This window comes from Athene cunicularia (assembly GCF_003259725.1).
Source record: "Athene cunicularia isolate RWA chromosome 1 unlocalized genomic scaffold, athCun1 chr1_part1, whole genome shotgun sequence".
NCBI lineage: Eukaryota > Metazoa > Chordata > Aves > Strigiformes > Strigidae > Athene > Athene cunicularia.
In genome coordinates this window covers 104,405,773-104,427,959 of record NW_020799091.1, presented here as the reverse complement: position 1 = coordinate 104,427,959, position 22,187 = coordinate 104,405,773, and positions in this window count along the sequence as shown.

Genomic DNA, 22,187 nt, shown 5'->3' with positions numbered 1-22,187 from the left:
AGTATTTGTCCTTCTATTGGTAAAAGATATTTTAGCTCACATAACCAGGATAAAAAAATTTCATGATACTTTTTTTTTTTTTTTTTTTTAATGTAATACTAAAATTTCGTCCATTACAACTAGGTCCTCATTTGGGGGAGTGGAATTCAAAATATAATTCACTTTAACATCTGCTGAACAGCAAATACTATAAATTGGGTACTGAAGAATATGGTTCACATCTGATAGGCATGTTGACTGAGGTGGTATTTAAACTAACCTGCAGGATACACTGAAAAGAAGTGTGCATTTGAAATGCTGCTCTCTCTCTTTTTAATTCCCTCTCCAAATCACATCCTTAACCTTTCAGTCAGTTACACAAGTAGTCACAGATACTGGAAACACTCTCTTGTAGTTATTTCAGTAGCAAATTTCAAGTATGCTGTTATTCAGATTCCTTTGTCCTGTTCCAGATATGCATGCACATTCAATCTTATTTCCCTCCCCTCAAGTTTTAGGATTACAGTTGATAAGAAAGTTGATAAAGAGTTGATAAAGAGTTGATAAAGATGTTATTTAGGACCTGAAGTAGTCCTTAGCTCTTTTGTGTATCTGTTCCAGAGCATGTCTCTGTATCCTGCAAGAGACATTTATTGTGCTAGAGAAGGAAACTTGATTATGGTCTTCAATCCAGTGATTTAGGCCTATGAATACCTTGATTTTCACAGTTCTTACTTGGTGGTTAGATGGTCAGGCTGATTTTATGGCTTTCTTTTTTTACTGTAGTCATTGTAACAAGAACAGGATTTTGTTAAAGACAGCCAAGTGAAGGGTTTGATAAACTTTCCCCGTACTGGTCTTAGTGAGAAAATTTTGTCCATTATGACCAGAGAATGCTGTAGGAATAGAAAGCAGTCAATGAAAACTGAGGCTATGGCAGTAATATAAAATAACTATTTAATGTCAAAGAAATGCTTCACTAGAAGTTTCTACAGGTTGCTGATGCTTCATTTCTAATGAGATAAAGAGATATGGCAAATCAATATTTTTATAAGAAAGCTATGACAGATCAAGAACTGAGTTTTATCCTCCTTCAGGCTTACATCAAGAGCAATTTTGTTGAGGATCTGGGGAGAGTATGTACCCAATGGCTTTTATGCCCATGTCATAGACTAAAGAGCAGAGAATTTAAAGGCTTAATAAATAGAGGACATGGATGCTATTCTATTCAGTAATTAAGGAGCGAAGGGTGAGAATGAACATGAAAATGATGACGTGGCTGCACTTCATGCTTATTAGAATGTCCTTCCAATGATCTCTGCCTTGATAAGGTGTGGAAGTAACTCCATCAAATATGATGATACTGCAGAGAACATCTTTCACACTGAAGGTGTGAGGAAGTACTTTACAATGATAAAATAATTCATGCAAACAAGGCAAAAACTATGTTCTTTGCATGTGTTTTATTTTCTGTAAAGTTTATGAATATATGTCTTAAAATACTGCGTAATTTCTGAACTCTTTTGCCGAGGATTTCCTAAAATTGTAGTGTGCTGAAGAAAGGAGTAGGAAGCCACTAGGAAATGTCTTTGAATGCATAAAGTACTATTTCACTGTGTTCAAAATCCTGAAATCTTTTAAAGTCAATAGCAAACCTCTAAGAGATAGAGATGTGCTTTGGATAAAATGTGAAGAGATTTTCTTTCATTCATCACCCTTTTGTTCTCAATTTATCTTGTTCAGGTGGATTAGTCTGGATAGAACTGTGGATGGAAAGGGGGTGTCTTGTCCTGGGACCACTGATCAACTTCCTCTCAGCAACCTAGACTTTACTGACATACAAACTCTCAGGTTCTATTTTTAACACTGTAGAGCAGCTTGGAGCTTGGGAAAAGCAGAATAAAACGGGTAAATATACATTATCCTTCAGATTTCCAACAGCCATCATCTTAAGAACCCTCTAGGTCATTGGATTTACTCTCTGTTTCTTTTTCTAAACATATTTTGAACTGATGTATTCTTGTTAGTTTGGAAAGTTGGCTGAAAGGTTTTAATTGTCTATGCAAAAAAGGACTTTTCTGTTTCTAAACTCCAACCCCAAGTGTTTGGAGTGTTATGAAAAATGAACAATAATGCCCTACTTATCTTCTGTCTTCTTCCTGTGATTTAGGATACCTCCTCTCTCCTCAGTGTGTCTTAAACAAATTACTCTTTATAGATGTAAAAGTGCTAGTGAAGATAAATTACACTACAGAACTGCTTAAAAGAAATACTTTAGATCAACAGTCATGACAGCAGTTTTTAGGGAGGTTTTTATTTTATACCCATTATTATCATAAAGTGTTCAAGAACTGTGTCAGACTAAAATGTGCTAATTACTGGAATTAGTAAATTAACTTTCCTATAACACTTTGTCCATGACAGGTCTGAGACTTGTCCCTCTGTGTTTTCACACCTGCCACTCCAAGAGAAGTCGGGACTCTGTGAGCCCTGTTGTCAGAAGTCCTCAATGCACAGACCAGTGGATACCTCATGGTGCTCTGTAAAGCACCTGTTCAAGAAAATGTGAGTCTTGTCCATCTTTGCATATGTCAGTCATGATAGGTCTTCCTGACCAATTGTTTGGGCTCCATATATAAATTTTCCCTACTCAGACTATAAAAACCCTTCTATTTATCTACATCTTGAAACAGCTTTATACTGTTTTGTGAAGAGGTCATCATGTATTTGGAAGGTGGAAACATTCCCTCACCACCAGACTGACTCTAACTAGATTAAATATTTTCTGCTTTCATCACAATTTGTAATGCAGTTTTGGTAAATAATTTTTGACTCAGATTTTGAAAATTCAGCATAGTTTTTTATCAATTTTCAACCTGAAAATTGTCATTAAAAAAAACCAAACCAAACCAAAACAAACCCAAACAAAACAACAGAACTTTGTCCTCAAATTTCCAGCCAGCTAGTTTTGTGAGTGATGAAGGGAATAGAGGAAGAAATATTAATAGCTCATCTAAATTGTCAGTAGTTTGACTGGACCTTAATGAATTCCATTGGTAACAGAGTATATTTATGGTATTTGTCAAAAGTTCCCAGAGCACTGCATCGTGTTTTTTAATATTAGAATAAAACTGTAGCATGTAGGTGCTATATAAATATATTGGAAACATTTCCTTGCCTCACAGAGCTAATCAATACTGTAATTTTAGTCAAGTGAATGTGACAAACAATGAGAATGAACGGAAGTGATTGATTAAAAAATACAATACTGGAAAACAGGAATAATAAATCAAAGCCTCATCAAAACCACTAAAGATGATCAACCTATATTTTCGATTACTGAAACAGAAGTACATGTGAGGAATAATGATAGTACCATGACAGAACATTGGGTATAATTCCCTTTCAGAATATCTCTAAGGTTCCAATGGGAAAAAAGAAGAACTTAAAACCTGGGTTTAATTACTAGTCTTGTCTCCCCATTCATCTGCTTATCATTGCAGAATAATTTCCTGAGCTTTCCAAGACACAACTTTGCTCCAAATTAGAAATATCACATTTCCATGCCTGTAAGGACATAGGATTTTCAGGTGCAGAAATTCACCCTTTCCTCATTCTACAATAAATCCACTGAAGTCCATGGAAGCCAATGATAAACCAGCTTGATACGTTGGAGTGTTTTAAAATGAATGGCCTACATGCTCATGATTCCATAGACTAATGTAATATATTCCAATATTCATAGACAGTGAGCAATTCTGCTTAAAAAAACCCAAGTTTATAGCAGATACTAAGCAGTTTTACCTATTGGCCAAATTATTTGTAAATCGGGAAGTTTCTAAATTACACACTTGTGCCACTTCGGTGTCATGTCCATAACATATACAGTGGTATATAATTTTTTGTTACGTCACCAAGGACTTTATTTAATCTATGAGATTGTTCTCCTTTCATAACCACAGTACCATTTAAATTATTTTGGCTTGCCGTATCTGAACTGTACTGGTATTTTGAAATGGAAAACATCGTAAATTAATCCAATTCCCACTTTGCCCAGTTATTTTGACTTCTCTGTAGTAGGGATATTCAGTATAGGTGTTTGGATTTTTAAGTAAAATAAGGAATCTCCAAAGCGTTTACATGCAAAGATATTTTACTGTATCAGTGACATAGTACAGAAAGTTGTAATATATGTGATTTGGGACCTATTTCTTCAACTTCCAAGTATTTCTGCAGCTAGACAAGCACTGAATCTCTTTCCCTATTAAAACAATTTTACAATGACATGCTGCAAAGATGCCCTGCCTATTAAGATCGTATTGCAGCAGTACAGGCTGTATTATTGCTCACAGTAATTTCTACTTCTTCTCACTTCAGTGTTAAGGTGCTTTGCTTCTCCAAATGCTTTCCTTGCTGAGAAAAGTCACCAAGGCATTCAGCCTCAGATTTCCTACAGTACCGAAGTGACAATGGAAAGATTTAGTCTGAGAATTGAATGGGAAATATTTAACAGAAAATTCTTGTGGTTTCCTTTTCTGGAAGAGGTCAGATTGCAGAACGATGGAGAGGGGAAGGGAAGGGAAGGCCAGGCAAGGCAAGGCAAGGCAAGGCCAGGCAAGGCAAGGCCAGGGAAGACAGGCCACACAAGGCCAGGCAAGGCAAGGCCAGTCTAGGCAAAGCCAGGAAAGGCAATGCAAGGCCAGGATAGGCAAGGTCAGGGAAGGCAAGCAAGGCAAGGCCAGGAAAGGCCAGGCCAGGCAAGGCAAGGCCAGGCAAGGCCAGGAAAGGCAAGACAATGCCAGGCAAGGCCAGGCAAGGCAAGACAAGGCAAGGCAAGGCCAGGCAAGTCAAGGCCAGACAAGGCCAAGCAAGTCAAGGCAAGGTAAGGCAAGGGAAGGACAGGCAAGGCAAGGCAAAGGCTAAGCCAGGCAAGGCCAGGAAAGGCAAGGCCAGGAAAGGCAAGACAAGGTCAGACAAGGCCAGGCCAGGCCAGGCCAGGCAAGGCAAGGCCAGGTAAGGCAAAGCAAGACAAGGCCAGACCAGGCCAGGGACAGCAAGGCAAGGCAATGCCAAGCAAGGTCAGGCCAGGCAAAGCCAGGCAAGGCAAGGCAAGGCAAGGCCAGGCAAGGTAAAGGCCAGGCATGGCCAGGCCAGTCGAGGCCAGGCAAGGCAAGGCATAGCAAGGCAAGGCCAGGCCAGGCCAGGTCAGGTAAGGCTAAGCCAGGCAAGGCCAGGCAAGGCAAGGCCAGGAAAGGCAAGGCAAGGCAAGTCAAGGCCAGGCAAGGGAAGCGCAGGCAAGGCTAGCCCAGGCAAGGCAAGGCCAGGAAAGGTAAGGCAAGGCAAGGCCAGGCCACGCCAGGCCACGCCAGGAAAGGCAAGGCCAAGCTAGGCAACGCCAGACAAGGCTAGGCAATGCCAGGGAAGGCCAGGAAAGGCAAGGCCAGGCCAGGCCAGGCAAGGCCAGACCACGCAAGGCAAGGCCAGTCTAGGCAAGGCCAGGTAAGGCAAGGCAATGCCAGGGTAGGCAAGGTCAGGGAAGGCAAGGCAAGACCAGGCCAGGCCAGGCCAGGCCAGGCAAAACAAGGTCAGGCAAGGCCAGGCAAGACAAGGCAAGGCCAGAAAAGGCAAGGCCAGGCAAAACAAGGTCAGGCAAGGCCAGCAAGGCAAGCAAAGGAAAGGCCAGACCAGGGCAGGTAAGGCCAGGCAAGGCAAGGCAATGCCAGGCAAGGAAAGGCCAGGTGAGGCCAGGTAAGGCAAGGGAAGGCAAGGTCAGGCCAGGCCAGGCAAGGTCAGGCCAGGCCAGGCCAGGCCAGGCCAGGCCAGGCCAGGCCAGGCAAAGCCAGGCTAGGCAAGGACAGGCAAGGCAAGACCAGACCATGCAAAGCCAGGCAAGACCAGGCAAGGCCAGGCAAGACAAGCATGGCCAGGCAAGGCTAGGCTAGGCAAGTCAAGGCCAGGCAAGGCCAGGTAAGGCAAGGAAAGACAAGGCCAGGCAAGGCCAGGCCAGGCAAGGCCAGACAAGCAAGGCAATTCCAGGGAAGGCAAGGCCAGGCAAGGCAAGGTAAGGCCAGGCCAGGTCAGGTAAGGCTAAGCCAGGCAAGGCCAGGCAAGGCAAGGCAAGGCCAGAAAAAGCAAGGCAAGGCAAGGCAAGGCCAGGCAAGGGAAGTGCAGGCAAGGCCAGGCAAGGCTAGCCCAGACAAGGCAAGGCCAGAAAAGGTAAGGCAAGGCAAGGCCAGGCCAGGCCAGGCCACGCCGGGAAAGGCAAGGCCAATCTAGGCAAGGCCAGGCAAGGCAAGGCAGTGCCAGCCAAGACCAGGCAAGGCAAGGCCAGGAAAGGCAAGGCCAGACCACGCAAGGCCAGGCAAGGCAAGGCCAGTCTAGGCAAGGTCAGGGAAGGCAAGGCCAGGCCAGGCCAGGCCAGGCAAAACAAGGCCAGGCAAGGCCAGGCAAGACCAGACCACGCAAGGCCAGGCAAGGCAAGGCCTGTCTAGGCAAGGCCAGGTAAGGCAAGGGAAGACCAGGATCAGCAAGGTCAAGGAAGGCAAGGCCAGGCCAGGGCAGGAAAGACCAGGCCAGGCAAGGCAAGGCCAGGAACGGCAAGGCCAGGCAAGGCAAGGCAAGGCCAGGCAAGATAAGGCCAGGCATGGCCAGGTCAGTCGAGGCCAGGCAAGGCAAAGCAAAGCAAGGCCAGGAAAAGCCAGGCAAGGCAAGGCCAGGCAAGGTAAGGCCAGGCCAGGCCAGACCAGGAAAGGCTTGGCCAGACAAGGCAAGGCAAGGCAAGGCCAGGTCAGGGCACATAAGGCATTGCCAGGCAGGGTAAGGCCAGGCGAGGCAAGGCGAGGCCAGGTGAGGCAAGGTAAGGTAAGGCAAGGCCAGGCAAGGCCAGGCCAGTCAAGGTAAGGCAAGGCAAGGCCAAGCAGGGCAATGCAAGGCAAGGCAAGGCCAGGCCAGGCTAGGCAAGGCCAGACCATGCAAGGACAGGCAAGACCAGGCAAGGCCAGTCAAGGCAAGGCAAGGCAAGGATAGGCAATGTCAGGGAAGGCAAGGAAGGCCAAGCCACGCCAGGACAGACCAGGACAGGCCAGTCAAGGCCAGGCCAGGCAAGCCGAGGCAAGTTCACACAAGGGAATGCCAGGCCACGCCAGGCAAGGCCAGGCCAGGCAAGCCAAGGCCAGGAAAGGCAAGACCAGGCAAGGCCAGGAAAGGCAAGACAAGGGAAGGCCAGGACAGGCCAGGCCAGGCAAGGAAAGGCAATGTAAGGCAAGGGAAGGACAGGCAAGGCAAGGCAATGCCAGGCAAGGCAATGAAAGGCAAGTCAATGAAAGGCAAGGCAAGGCCAGGCTAGGCCTGGGAAGGCTAAGCCCATGGCATGCCAAGCAAAGGCAGGCAACGCAAGGCCAGGCAAGGATAGCCCAGGCAAGGATAGCCCAGGCAAGGCAAGGCCAGGAAAGGCAAGGCAAGGCCAGGCAAGGTAAGTGCAGGCAAGGCCAGGAAAGGCAAGGCAAGGTAAGGCAAGGCCAGTCAAGGCAAGGCAAGTCCAGGATAGGCAAGGTCAGGGAAGGCAAGGCAAGGCCAAGGACTGGCCAGGCCAGGCAAGGCCAGGCCAGGTAATGCCAGGCAAGGCAAGACAAGGCAATGAAAGGCAAGGCAAGGCCAGGCCAGGCCTGGCAAGGCTAAGCCAATGGCAGGCCAGGCAAGGGCAGGCAACTCAAGGCCAGACAAAGCCAGGCAAGGATAGCCCAGGAAAGGCAAGGCCAGGAAAGGCAAGGCAAGTCAAGGCCAGGCAATGTAAGTGCAGGCAAGGTCAGGAAAGGCAAGGCAAGGCCATGTAAGGTCAGGCCAGGCATGGCAAGGCAAGGCAAGGCAAGGCAAGGAAGGCCAGGCCAGGTAAGGCAAGGCCAGGCAAGGCCAGTCCAGGCAAGGTAAGGCAAGGCAAGGCAAGGCCATGTAAGTGAAGGCCAGGAAAGGCAAGGCCAGGCAAGGCCTGGCAAGTCAAGGCCAGGCAAGGCAAGGAATGGACAGGCATGCCGAGGCCAGGCGAGGCAAGGCCAGGCAAGACAAGGCAAGGCCAGGGCAGGCTAGGCCAGGCAAGAAAAGGCAAGGCAATGCAAGGGAATGGAATGACACTCAAGGCAAGGCCATGCAAGGCCAGGCAGGGCAAAGCAAGGCAAGGCAAAGCAAGGCAGGGACAGGCCAGGCAAGGCAAGGCCAGGCAAGTCCAGGCAAGGCCAGGCCATGCCAGGCCAGTCAAGGCCAAGCAAGGCAAGGAAAGGCAAGGAAAGACCAGGTAATGTGAGGCCAGGCGAGGCAAGGAAAGGCAAGCTAAAGCCAGGCCAGGCCAGGCCAGGCAAGGAAAGGCATGGCAAGGCAAGGCAAGGCAATGGAAAGACATGCAAGGCAAGGCCATGCAAGGCCAAGCAGGGCAAGGCAAGGCAAGGCAAAACAAGGCAGAGCTAGGCCAGGCAAGGCCAGGCAAGGCAATGCCAGGCAAGCCCATGCAAGGCAAAGCACGGCCAGGCCAGTCAAGGCAAGGTCAGGCAAGGCAAGGCCAGGCAAGGCAAGGCCAGGCAAAGCCAGGCAAGGCAAGGCAAGGCCAGGGGAAGCAAGGCTAGGCCAGGCGAGGCCAGGTGAGGCAAAGCAAGGCAAGACCAGGCCAGGCCAAGCCAGGCAAGGCAAGGCAAGGCAAGGAAAGGCTGGGCAAGCCAAGGCAAGGGAAGTACAGTCAAGGCCAGGCCAGTCAAGGCCAGGCCAGCCAAGGCAAGGCAAGGCAAGGCCAGGCAAGGCCAGGCAACGCAGTGCAATGCAATTTTGAAGCATCCAGTAATTTTAATCAATCAGCATTAATGTAATATGCAGGCCACTTTTATTGTCAGCCACATTTCTTGGCACAATAAAATGAAGGTTTTGACGTATACTGCATGCCTGGGTAGAGAATAAGGAAATGCATTCTTTTGTATTCTTGGGATTTTAGAAACTATACTTCTGAATCCACATTGCTATTTATATGTTCAGCTGCAAGGGTGCAGCTGCCTATTTGTGAAAAATATTGGAGATCTTTCTGATATTATCTCATGACTAGACTACTAGCCACACAAAGTAGAATTGTATGAACACAAGAAATATGTAGCAGCAATAAAATGCAGCCACAAAGAATATATATATTTTTTTTATTTTTTTTTTTCACACAGTGAGGGTATTGATGAAGAAATACCATGGTTCATCGGTGCTTCTTGTAGTTACACCCACAATCAGTTAAATGTCCTTTTTTTAGAGAAATTAGATTGCATGGTAAATTCACGCTTCATACCAGGGATCATCATACAGGCAATATTATGTTTGTATTTGTGATTTAAAGGAGACGTAAGCATCAAATGAACCAATAGGATACTTAGTTCATGCTGTGGATTGCCTCATCTTGATCTCGTCAGGTGTCAACATGTTCCGATGTGTTATTTCATATCTAGTGTATGAAGGTCACTGCAGGGAAAGATACTATGGCCTGGTCAAGTCTTCAGGCCTACTTTCCTCAGTACAATTTCACTGAAAAATAGATAAAATGAAGATACTCAATGAGTGTTATTAGAAGCCTTGTTTTTTTCTTTGATTTAATTAATTTTTATGCAGACTCATACATTACGGCTTTACATAATTTTTAGCTCAGTAATAGCTCATATTATTGTACTTCATTACATATACTAATATGTGTATTTATGTGAAATGAACAAGCAGCCTTTGTATGACAATCAAATAAAAGTATGTATGAGTAAGGAGTTATTATTACCTGTAGAATAGTAGATAATGGCCTGGTAGTAGGGAAGATAATAGTGTTTAACTTTTTCATTATAATTTCAATGGTCATTTATTAGACTAAGCTGGATGGTTTTCTCATGCTTCTCTGAATTTCCTTCCAATTTCTCTTTCAATAGAAAAATGCATTTAACCTGAAATCTCATCTTTTAACTCCAGTATTAGCAGAGTGACCAACTGAAATTTCAACCATTATTTATACACAAATAATATTGAAAAAATAATGATTAAATAAAATCTTTTAAGAAGAAAAGCATTGTTTTATATATGGATGTTGTAAAAAATGTGATGTGAACTTTAAGAAATCTGTCAGATTTCGTATTTCTACCTGGTTTTCATAGTTAATAGTACAGTAACTATATATATATATATATATATATATAATTTTTTTTAATTTTAATTTTTTTTATATATGGTATAAGTTGATCCCAAGTAACCTATATCAGAAAAAAATCAATGTTTTTTGTTATAAATTGAAAACATTATCTTATAAAGGAAAAGGAGAAAATAAAAAGAACAAACAATTTTCTAAAAAGACATGGTTGGCCACTTCAAATATGAAGAAAAATCACATAGAAAATCATCAGAAATACAGCTAAACTAAAATAAATACAACAAATAATATGCATAATGTTTTCAGGGGGGTTAAGACAAAACAAAAAAGGTAATTTTTGCATCTCAGAACTACTATGGTAATCAAACTGTTTACCAATCAACTGTTGACAGATACATAGTGAACTGACAGATATATAATGAACTCCTTCATGATCTTGTGCTGTATTATCTATTGAAATAAATGGAGTACATGATGTTTTTATGCTGAAAGGTATTTGACAAATTCCTGTGTAACATTAAGACCCAGGATACACATCAATATCACAATTTAATAAGCATGAAATATGCTTTTCAGTTATCCAGAAACATGTGTAGAATAAAGAAAAAAACTAAATACCTTATATCCTATCATACTGTTATCAAGGCAGTGAGTATTGTTTTGGTTTACATTAATTCATTAAAAAAAACCCCATAATCATGTATCACACCTAGAAGGGGCAATATTAATATGCAGTAGTTGAGAAGAAAGGCATATATGGTACACATATTGAAAAACTGGAAAAATATTTTTGATCAGTTATCTTAAAATACTAGTTTTTTCTTGCTCTTACAAATATTGTACCAAGACCAGGATTGTTTGATATCAAGATCAGAAACTAAATAGGAGAACAGGAGTTAATATTTGGTTTTGCTAAGTGAAATGATGTTATCAAATTAATTAGATCAAGTAGTCATTTGACAGATATTAATTCTATTGGACAGTTTTAAAAAGTTGAAAATTTATTTTCAATAGAGCCACATCTATCAACTCACCAGAGATTAAGATTTGGTCAAATAAGCTTTTATGGACTTGTCTTAAAAATCTGAACTTAATTACAGTTTGATTCAAAATTTAGTCTTTGGCCTGTGTAGACTAGATTAGACATACTAAGACTAGGTTGGATTTTCTGTGTTTCTCCAGATGCAAAAGCATATAATAGATTTAAAAAAAATGCATAAAAAGCTGTGTTAAACTAAGAAAAATATTCTGGAAATACTTAAGACTAGAAAAATGTGAAGACAACTTAGATGACAACTGCATCACCAGATGCTTCAGAAGATAAATACAATGGAATGGTAATTAACTCTGGTTTTCTGTTTCAAAACCATAAACCAAAATAACCTCTTCCAATCTAATCATTCTTATTTAATATAGGATAGAATAAAGGAATAGAGGAATGGATCGAGGAGAGGTGGAGGGGAGATGTAGACATTGAGAAGAACATATTGCTTGAATATCATAAAGAATCTCTAAAGAAATTTTACACCTTGGGTAAATAAACAAGATAAGCTAAAGAATACAAGAAATGCTATGAACATGAGGTAGCTGTTGCAATGTCAAACCGTCTACAGTTCACAGAGTTTGATATAGAGGTTGATGAAAGATATTTTGACCAAACAGAAATATAAATATCTACTGCATATGAGTAAATTAAAAAATCTTAGTGAAAATGTCCTAATCTCTTTCCTACGGGGATCCACCAAGATGCATAGAACAGATAATATGCTTTCTGTTCAGAATTTCAACTGGTTCAAGCAAATGTGCTTAAATGAGTTTGAACTAAAGTTATCAAGTTTCAAGTTAAAACAACGCAGTGGTACCAAGGATATTTTTCTATCCTGATAGAAATATGCATGTCGTCTGTGATCAGAGAGCAACTAGAAAAGCCAGCAATATTATAAAGTAGAAAAAAAGAATGAAATTTTGAATACCTAGTAGCACCTAGTAGTGAAGACACAACCTACTAATGTCTTCGTATGGATTACTGTCAGATCCTTTTATCACACTAATTTCTGCATTAGGATAGAAGCCAAGATGGATACAAAAAGGGTTGGAAATCAATTTATTAAAGTGATAAATGGCATAAAAAATTTAAACTGTGCATATCTTCTTTCGTCTATATACATATGTCTTTTCATCTATTACAAGGAAAGTAATGGAGACAAGAGTGAAATTGAAAAATAATAAATCAACAGTTTAGAAATGAACAGGTAGATTCATGGACAGAATATACTCCTGAGGTCAAAGAACTGCAGCTCTTCAGATATAATTCAAAGTCTCTGTAGCCAGTAACAGATTTCATAGCTAAATATAATGATGACTTAGCTTGCAGTAAACATTTGTACATTTTCTTAACAGGAATTAACCCTTGACAAAGTTTAAGAGGAAACTTCTAATATGGAAGCCATCTAAGTTCTTTTTGTTGTCTTCTGAAGAAGCTGGTTCTTGTCGTTATGGAAGTCTGAACACCTGACAAATTGTTGGCAGTTATGATCAAGTCTAACAATTTCTATCACTTTGTATTACTGTCAAAGATGTTTTCAAGAATCCACAGCTGAGTTATCATGAGGGTACTATAGGAATGCCTTCTAAAGAGTACCCAAACATTCATCTGAGCATGTTGGCTACTTTTTCCATTTCATGTTCTTCTTCCGTAGAAGTGGAATAAACAGTAAAAATGCCCAGAGGATTAGTTAAGTGGGAATGTCAGTCTGCATGAATATAGAGAGGCACTACAGAAAGACTTGGATAGATTAGATCAGTGGACTAATGTTAACGGGATGGGCTTCAACAAGGCCAAGTGTCAGGTCCTGCACTTGGGCCACAGCACCCCCCTGCATCGCTACAGGCTTGGGGAGGTGTGGCTGGAGAGCTGTCTGGGAGAGAAGGATCTGGGGGTTCTCATTGACAGGCAGCTGAACATGAGCCAGCAGTGTGCCCAGGTGGCCAAGAAAGCCAACGGCATCCTGGCTTGTATTAGAAATGGTGTGACCAGCAGAAGTAGGGAGGTGATAGTCCCCTGTACTCTGCACTGGTGAGGCCACACCTGGAGTGTTGTGTCCAGTTTTGGGCACCTCAATACGAGAGAGATATCGAGGTGCTGGAGTGAATGCAGAGGAGGGCAACAAAACGGTGAAGGGCCTGGAGAACAGATCCTGTGAGAAGTGATTGAAGGAGCTGGGACTGTTCAGTTTGAGGAGGAGAAGGCTGAGGGGAGACCTCATCACTCTCTACAGCTACCTGAAAGGACATTGGAGAGAGGTTGGTGCTGGTCTCTTCTCACAGGCGATTCGTGACAGAACAAGAGAGAATGGCTTTAAACTGCAACAGCAGAAGCTTAGACTGGACGTTAGGAAAAAAAAATCACAGAAAGAGTGGTCAGGCAGTGGAATAGGCTGCCCAGGGAGGTGGTGGAGTCATCAATCCCTGGATGTGTTTAAGGGTCATTTGGATGAGAAGTGGAGGATAACTTTGTAGAGTAGGGCTGATGGTTGGACTCGATGATCCCAAGGGTCTTTTCCAAACTGAAAGATTTTGCGATTACCAAGATCTCACAGCTTGTTAATGAAATCTAATATTCCTCTGGTGAAGATGTTCAAGAATTTGTACAATATAGTCAAAACATTTTTATCAAATTATTAATATTTACCATCCCTTACAGGGCCAGTTCTCTGTTCTAAAACATTTCTTCCACCCCTATCATAATCACACTGTCTTTTTCATGATCAAATGTTCTTTTCATATGTTTAATAACACAATCAGTATCCCAGCTGGAATGCCTATATACCCATACATGGAGCAATAGGTAAAAAGTGGAACGAGGCGAAAGCCACTGTGCAGATAGAAATCTATGATCTAATCACTACTGCTGAAACGTGGTGGGATGAAACACTGTATTGGTTTAAGCCCTGCCGGGACCAGAGAGCACGTTGTTGTTGCCCCTCCCCAACCCTCAGCCGGTTGGGCTGGAAGTTAGGCAGAAACCTGTGTTAAAATAAGAAGAAAATTAATACAACAGTGTGATAAAACAATCTGAACAACAACAGTGGCAATGATAACAACAATAAACAGTAATAACAGTGAACAAGACAAAAAATATACAGAGAAATACCACAAAATGGTCACGGAACAGCACCCCACCACCAAAAAGCCAAAGAGAAAGAAAAATCAAAATTTCCCATCCCTGGACCTGACATCAGCATGGTATGAATAACACGGCTGTAGATCCCTTCCCCCTCTCTCTTTGCTGGGGAAACTTAACCCTATCCTAGCTGAACCAGGACAATCACTCAACTGGAGTGCTGCAACTGATGGCAATAAACTGTTCAGAAGGGCACGCAGGAAGGAGAGGTAGTGCATGGGGGTTGCCCTCTATGTAAAAGCATATATTAACTTCACAGAGATGTCTTTGAAAAACTGATGAAGAGGTTGAGAGTTTATGGGTAAAAATTAGGCACCAAGCCAACAAAGGAAAACTCATGGTTGGTGTTTACTACACACAGCCCAACCAAGGGGAGCCTGTTGATGAAGTGTTCTTACTTCAAAGAAGCATAATGCTTGCAAGCTCTGATCCTGCTGGATGACTTCAATCACCCTGACATCTGCTGGAAAAGCAGCACAGCAAGTTGTAAGCAGTCCAGGACACTCTTGGACTTCATTGAAGATAATTTTTAAATCCAGGTGATAAACAGCCCAACCAGAGGAGAGGTGTTTCTAGACCTGTTGCTTACCAACATGGATGAACTAACTAAAGATGTAAAGATTGTTGGCAGCCTGGGCTGGAGTGATCATGCTTTGGTAGAATTCACAATATTGAGGGGTATGGGCCAGGTGAGGAGTAGAGTCAGGACACTGAACAAACTTTCAGTTACTTAAGGAAATAGTGGATGGGACCTCGCTGGGAAACTGCCCTCAGGAACAAAGAAGCTGAACAGAGCTGACAACTTTTCTTAGAACACAAGTGCTCTGGATTCCTACATGTAAGGAATCAGACAAGGATGGCAGGAGACCAGCAGGGCCCAGTAAGGAGCTCCTGATCGAACTAAAGAGGGAAATGCATAGGCAGTGGTACCAGGAATGTGTGTTCTGGGAATAATATAAATATGCTGCCCAGGTGTGTAGAGATGAAATAAGGAAAGCTAATGTAGATTTGGAGCTGAATTTGGCAAGGGATGTAAAGAATAACAAGAACTTCTACAGGTACGTTGGCCAGAAAAGGAAGATTAAAGAAAATGCTCCCAGCCTGACAGGAGAACTGGTGACAACCAACATGGAGAAGGCTGAGGTACTCAACAATTTTTTTGCCTCACTTTTCTGTGGTAATCTCTCTTTTGACATCTCTCAAGCTCCTGAACCTCAAGGCAAGAATTGGTGAACAAAGTTCCTCCCACTGTAGGTGAATATCACGAGGAACCTGAACATACACAAGTCCATGGAACACAAAAAAATGCATCCCAGGGTCCTGAAGGAATTGATTGGTGTAGCTGCCAAGCTGCCACTCTCTATCATGTTTGAAAAGTCATGGCAGTCAAGTGAAGTCCTCAGTGACTGGAAAAATGGAAACATTGCCCCCGTTTTTTTTTAAATAAAAGAGTAAAAAGGAGGACACTGGGAACTACTGACCAGTCAAATTAATCTCTTCCTGGTAAAATGATGGAGCAGATGCTCCTGGAAGGTATGTTGAGACTATGGAAGACAGGGAGATGATTAGAGACAGCCAACAGGGCTTCACCAAGATAAAATAGTGCCTGACTAACCTAGTGTTTTTCTACAATGGAGTGACCGAATCAGTGGAAAAGGGAGGAGCTATGGATGTCATCTATCCAGACGTCTGTAAGACCTTTGATACAGTTCCCCACAACATTCTTACCTCTAAATTGGCAAAATATGTGTTTGATGGTTGGTCTGTTAAATGTATAAGAAATTGGCTGGATAACTGAGTGCAAAGTTTTATAATTAATGACTCAATGTCCAAGTGGAAACCAGTAATGAGTGATGTCCCTCAAAGTTCTGTACTGGAACCAATACTATTTAATAATGTCATCAATAACTTTGTGGGATTGAGTGGACCCTTAGCAAGTTTGTAGATGACACTAAGTTGTCCAGTCCAGTTGACACACTGGAGGGAAGGGATGCCATCCACAGGGAGCTGGACAGCCTTGAGGATGTGGCAGGTGCACCCGCCCAATGAAATCAGAGCTTCTTGGCTGCTGAGGTGTAGCAGCTCAGGGCTGCCTTTGCTCCCAGTGCCTCGCGATAGCTGGGGCCTTTGGCCAGTGGGAGCCACTGTTGACTACAGGTCAGATTTCAGCCTGGACATAAATGGGGTCCCCTGGGGCAGACATTTTGAGCTAGTCTCCTGGAACAGCACGGTGCAGTCGAGGACTCTCCCCTTGGGTCAGGACACTGCCCAAGGAAACTCCTCGAGGGGCCTTGGGTCAGGATGCTACTCTGAGCAGGTCCTGGAGATTGAGAGTCCTCACTTATCAGGTGAGGGATAAAGAGTTTTGGGTTGCTGTAACCCCTAGGGAGTGGTGCCTTGTTCTGTGTTTTGGGTTGCTGTTGAACCCTAGAAAGTTTTTCTGTTCTCCTCTCACAGACATTCAAAACTGTAATTTACAGAGAGCTAGTTAATTTTGTTAATAATATTTTTTTTTATTTTTCGTGGTTGGTTGTTTATTTGAGAACCTTCATAACAGAGGAGTGAGCCCACGTAAAGTCATGAAGTTCAACAAGACTAAGTGCAAGCTCCTGCTCATGGATTGGAGCAATTCCCAATATCAGTACAGACTGGAGGATGAATGAATTGAGAGCAGCCCTGTGGAGGAGTTGGAGATACTGGTGGATGAAAAATTAGACATGAACCAGCATTGTGTGTTTGCAGTCCAGAAAACCAGTCATATCCTGGGCTGCAATTAAAAAAAAAAAAAAAAAAAGGTGTGGTAACAGATCAAGGAAGATGATTCTCCCCCTCTATTCTGTACTCATGAGGCCACACTGGTAGTACTGTGTCCTGCTCTGGGGTCCCCAGAATGACATGGACCTGTCAGAGCAGGTCCAAAAAGGGCACCAAAAATGATCAGAGGAATGGAACATCTCTCCTATGAAGAAAGGCTGAGATAATTGGGGCTTTTCATTCTGGAGAAGAGAAGGCTCCAGGGAGACCTCCTTGTGGCCTTTCAATATATAAAGGGTGCTTACAAGAAAGACAGAGAGAAACTTTTTACCCAGACATGTAGTGACAGGATAAGGGGCAATGGTTTTAAACTGAAAGAGAGTAGATTTAGACTAAACATAATAAAGAAATATTTTTTGTGGTGAGACACTGAAAGAGGTTGCCTAGAGAAGTTGTGGATGGCCATCATTGGCAATGTTCAAGGTCAGATTGGGTGGGGCTTTAAGCAACCACAGCAGGGAGATTGGACTATATGACCTTTAAAGGCCCCTTCCAACTCAAGACATTCTATGAATAACAGTATCTCTGAAGCTGTTTCAAAGTGATGAATGGGAGGTGGAGTTCAGGTCTTGGTGGTAATGTGTTCCTGGCACAAACAAGAAAAAGGTTTCTATTTTATCATGTAGTTAGAAAAAATTAAAAGTTTTTCTACTTTTAATTGCAACTAAATCACAAGTTCTATCAGATGTCTCTGATCCAGGACAGGAGAAAAATTCATTATTGCCTTTTAAAACAAAACAGAGAACTACAAAACTGACACCACAAATTATAATTGGAAGATTTTTTGGAAGGTCAGCCTACACACATTTTTTCATTTCCTGTAAAGAGTTTTTCTTCAACACCAACTTTTTGAGTAAAAAAGTGGAGGCAGTAATAATAATCTTAGTATCCACAAAGCTAATCTCTCTATCAAGTTCTGCTCATGGGGATTCCTGTTGGTGAAGACCCCACTTTTCCAGGGAAAAGACTGTGCCTTTGAAGGTATGCTTTGAATTGGTAATGTAATTGTGTGAGTAATTACACTATGTGCAAACCCCTTTTTTAAAGGGTTCTTCTCTTCATAATACAGACTAGAGAAGCTATAGGATCTGCTTTAGTTAATGAGCAAAGATACATTTTTGCTCTAAATTTTGGTTGGCTGATTGATTTTTAGCAACAGTATATAAGCATTATCTTTTTTTTCCAGTTATATACACTCTATCTTTCTCAAAATAAACTGTAAATTGCGTCTTGAAAATAAACTATATACATACACGCATGTTTTTATGTCAGTACTCAGACACAAGAAACTATGTTAAAGTGGACAACCAAAATTTAGATTAGTTTTTTTCCCAAATGTAAATTAAGTCTCCTGACCAATAATCTTCTCATGAAATCATGTATTTTGAAACTGTAATTCCTCACTTTTCATAAGGTACTAACATTCAGGTTTTTTACTTCATTTCACAACTCAAATATCTTAGTTATGATAATTATGATATGATAGTCAAAATAAAAAATTCTGGTCTCATAAATATATATTTTTTTAAGTTTTATCATGTATTTTGATTCCAAAAATTGACATTTTTAAAGAGGAAATATTTTGAATCAGATATATGTTGACTGGTGTTGATAACAAACATAACCCTATTAAAATAATTGGAAACTCCCTGAATCCTGTGAAATACAAGGTTTTTTTCTGGGTTTGCTCTGCCTTTATGTCACCTTACAGACTATCCACATGACAGTTTTTTTTTTCTGTGGATGAGCTGATGTCTTCTGGCTACTTTTTATTGCACAAGAAACACAGTCTATGTCCCTGTGTTCTAGATATCACAAGAATTCAGGCATCTTACCATTATGAACTAGCTAAAAAAGACAGAACTGCCATTTTGTGATCATGAACTAAAATTTAACCTGGTTTCAGACTACAAGTCCTTTTCTGTATATCATCAGTTTGTACCTTCAGAGCTTCTTCACAGTTAAGGGAAACTGAGACTTTGTAACTAGTCAATATTATTCTCCTAAAAAACTAGATGTAAACCAGGTCTGTATGTGGCATTGATACCATACAAAATTACAAAGAACTATGGTTCAGGTTAGGCATATAAATCTGTTATTTTAAGACAACTTCACCATCTTTCAAAATGAGCTAATTTCAAGATAGCTTTTAAAATGCATCACAGTTCTGGTAAGCTTCTTAAGAATAGTAAAGCTAGATTTAAGAAACTGCTGGAAATTCACATCAAAAATAATCTTCTGAAGGCAAGGAAATAGCAAGCCTGTGATTTCAAAATAGAATAAAAATCAAATTTCCCAGTAGTACATATTCATGAACTATCTTTTTGTTTTTCTGTCAGCTGCAACAGATGCGTAATATACATTGTCTATGCACATATTATTTTCCTAGATCAGTGGTTAAAAAATGGCTTGTATTGTACTAAATTTCATCATATTTCAAAAGTGCACTTGTCTTCTAACTATGAAGATCCATATTATAAATCCCTTGATCAAATTGTGGCTTCAGCAAGTTTTGTTTCCTACATGGGTCCTTTGAATGCAAAAGGTCTTCTGTCAAACTTTGCTGTGCCAGGATTTTGGAATGTGTGTTACTCTCAAGCCATAGGCAATTTTGCAAGTAGGCACATGCAATAAATAATTAAAAAGTTTGTGTTACTACCATGGAAATCTCGATCAAAGTAATGGATAAAACTCTAGTTTTGCAAATACTCTGAGTCATTTACCAAAGTGGAATTCCTCTTGAGAATTAACAGAAATTCTCTAATGAAGAAAAACAAAACAGACCATGGAGGAAAATTCTGGTTATTATGTTGAATGCCCTGGTGTGGACTATTTTAATAGTAACAGTGTTTTTACAGTAATTTTTTCAAAGGATGAGACATGCAGAAAAGGTTGATACTACACACATATTGAAGTAAACAAAATATATCTTCTAAACATGGTGAAGCTTTTCCTTGTAAATATTTTGCTCATTAAACTATGATAATGTTTGAAATGCTACTACCTTTTTCAGAAATACTACAACAGTCTAGTAACTCCACAAAATTTTAAAAGGAGGAGTTGAGTAACAAAGGCAGTGTTTTTACACATTGGGTTTATGAATTCTAATGTATGTGCAGAAAAAAGGAAAAAAAAAAAAAGTAAGGGATATTAACCAGAATTTAATTCCTAACCTCTGTATTTCCTGCTCTGGCAGTAAACAAGATAACAAATAAGAACATAAGTTTTATAAAACTTATGGTTGATAGCTTTATGTACTGTAATGTACTAGAATGTATATATGTATATTATTAGACATGTTCAAAACATAATTTAATGACCTTGAAAACATCATTGAAGTTTGGAATAACCATTGGCATATAATATTACTTACTTGAAGAAACTGTTAAACTCTCTTGGCAAGGTTGTCTGCAAGCTTAAAGGCAGTATGAAACCTGGCAATACTGCTACAACACTATACTAATAAATAGCATGGGAAACTTGTATTAACAAGTTGAACATTTTTTTCCTCTGCTGAAAAAAAAAAAAAAAAAAAAAAAAAAAAAAAAAAAAAAAAGCTCTTCTATATTTAATTGTAACAGATATTTGAGGCTAAACAGGTGTAAAATGTATTACTGAGATTATGTTTCTCAATATATACTGCTACCTGCTGATTTTACACTAGCTTCTAACTTTCTTAAACTTTAACCATCTAGGCTTGATTTTTCTGTCAGATGTTTTAGTAAAGACTACTACTACTATCAAAAGTTTATTTTCAAGAAGCCAGTCTCCGTCCTCCAACTCCCCAGTCCCAAATCTTGAAATAATTTGAAATAACCTTGCATCCTTGTAATTGGGAGTAGAGCCTTAACATTTGATTTTTAATAGCTTACAGATGCTCAGTACCAACTTTTTAGAGCTTTGTTACTTAATTCCTCAAAAATTCCTCTTTTGCACTGGTCATATTCTAGGAACATTTGCCTTGCAATTACTGATCTTTTGTGTTGAAGCAGTGTTAGCCTGAGGTCCAGAGCTGGCCATCTCTGTGTCACTCATATTTTCCTTCATATGTTATAAAGAACATCTGCTTGTTACCAGCCTGGCACACAAATGCAGTGAAGTGTCTGTGTAAATGTAAAAGTATGTACAAAAATGTTTCCCCTGCCTTGCAGATGAATGAGGCACACTATCCATGGAATATCCCTAGAGCAAACAGGGGAGACCTTCATAGTGTGACTTCCTATTGTGAGCTGAACACAGAGAATAACATCTACTCAGGCTATGGAGAGACATTCAGTGGCATAGGATATTTCAGGCTGGGTATTTCTTACTCTGTTGGATTTCTACTTCCTTTCATCATTTCGCAGCAGCAACAGCAGGAATAAGATGAAGAAGATGGAAAAGAAGAAATAGCAACTGTCTGAAGATATTTGTCCATATGTGGTACTCTTTTTTGTTTTCACTTTGTATATTCCATGTTGTTAAAAACAATGGTAAAGCTTGGTCTGTTCCTTGTGTTCCTCTGAACCTTGGGGAAAAGTTCTCATTCAGACACAAATTCTACCTGTTCAGTGTTACAGAACAAGGTGCATTCTGCTGTAATTAAATCAGACAAAAAAAACCCAGCCAAACAAGAACCAACAGATGGTATGTATCATACTACAATCTGTAGGAGTCACTTTGAAGTAATGTTCTTTGTAATAAGCCCTGTCACAATACAGCATAGTAACAGCTCCTGATTTTTAGTTTTCCAATGTGTTTTGTATAATGCATTGAAGCAACACATAAATATTTGTCCGCATTTTTAATCTAATATTCATTTATATTTAATATTTATCAGGGAACCACCATTCACATCAAGAACTGAATGCACAGAACAAGCTGAATATCTAGATAAAAGTATTGCTGAGACCAGACCACATGGAAATATTCTGAAATCTATTTTCAGGTGTTTTCTAGACTACAGGATCTAAGCTCAGAAAGAATCAGATAGTAGATTTTTTTTTTTTAATTAAAAAGGAAGTTATTGATCTATGTCCTGTTTTCAGCCAGGATAGAGTTAACTTTCCTTGGGTTGAGAGGCAGCACAGC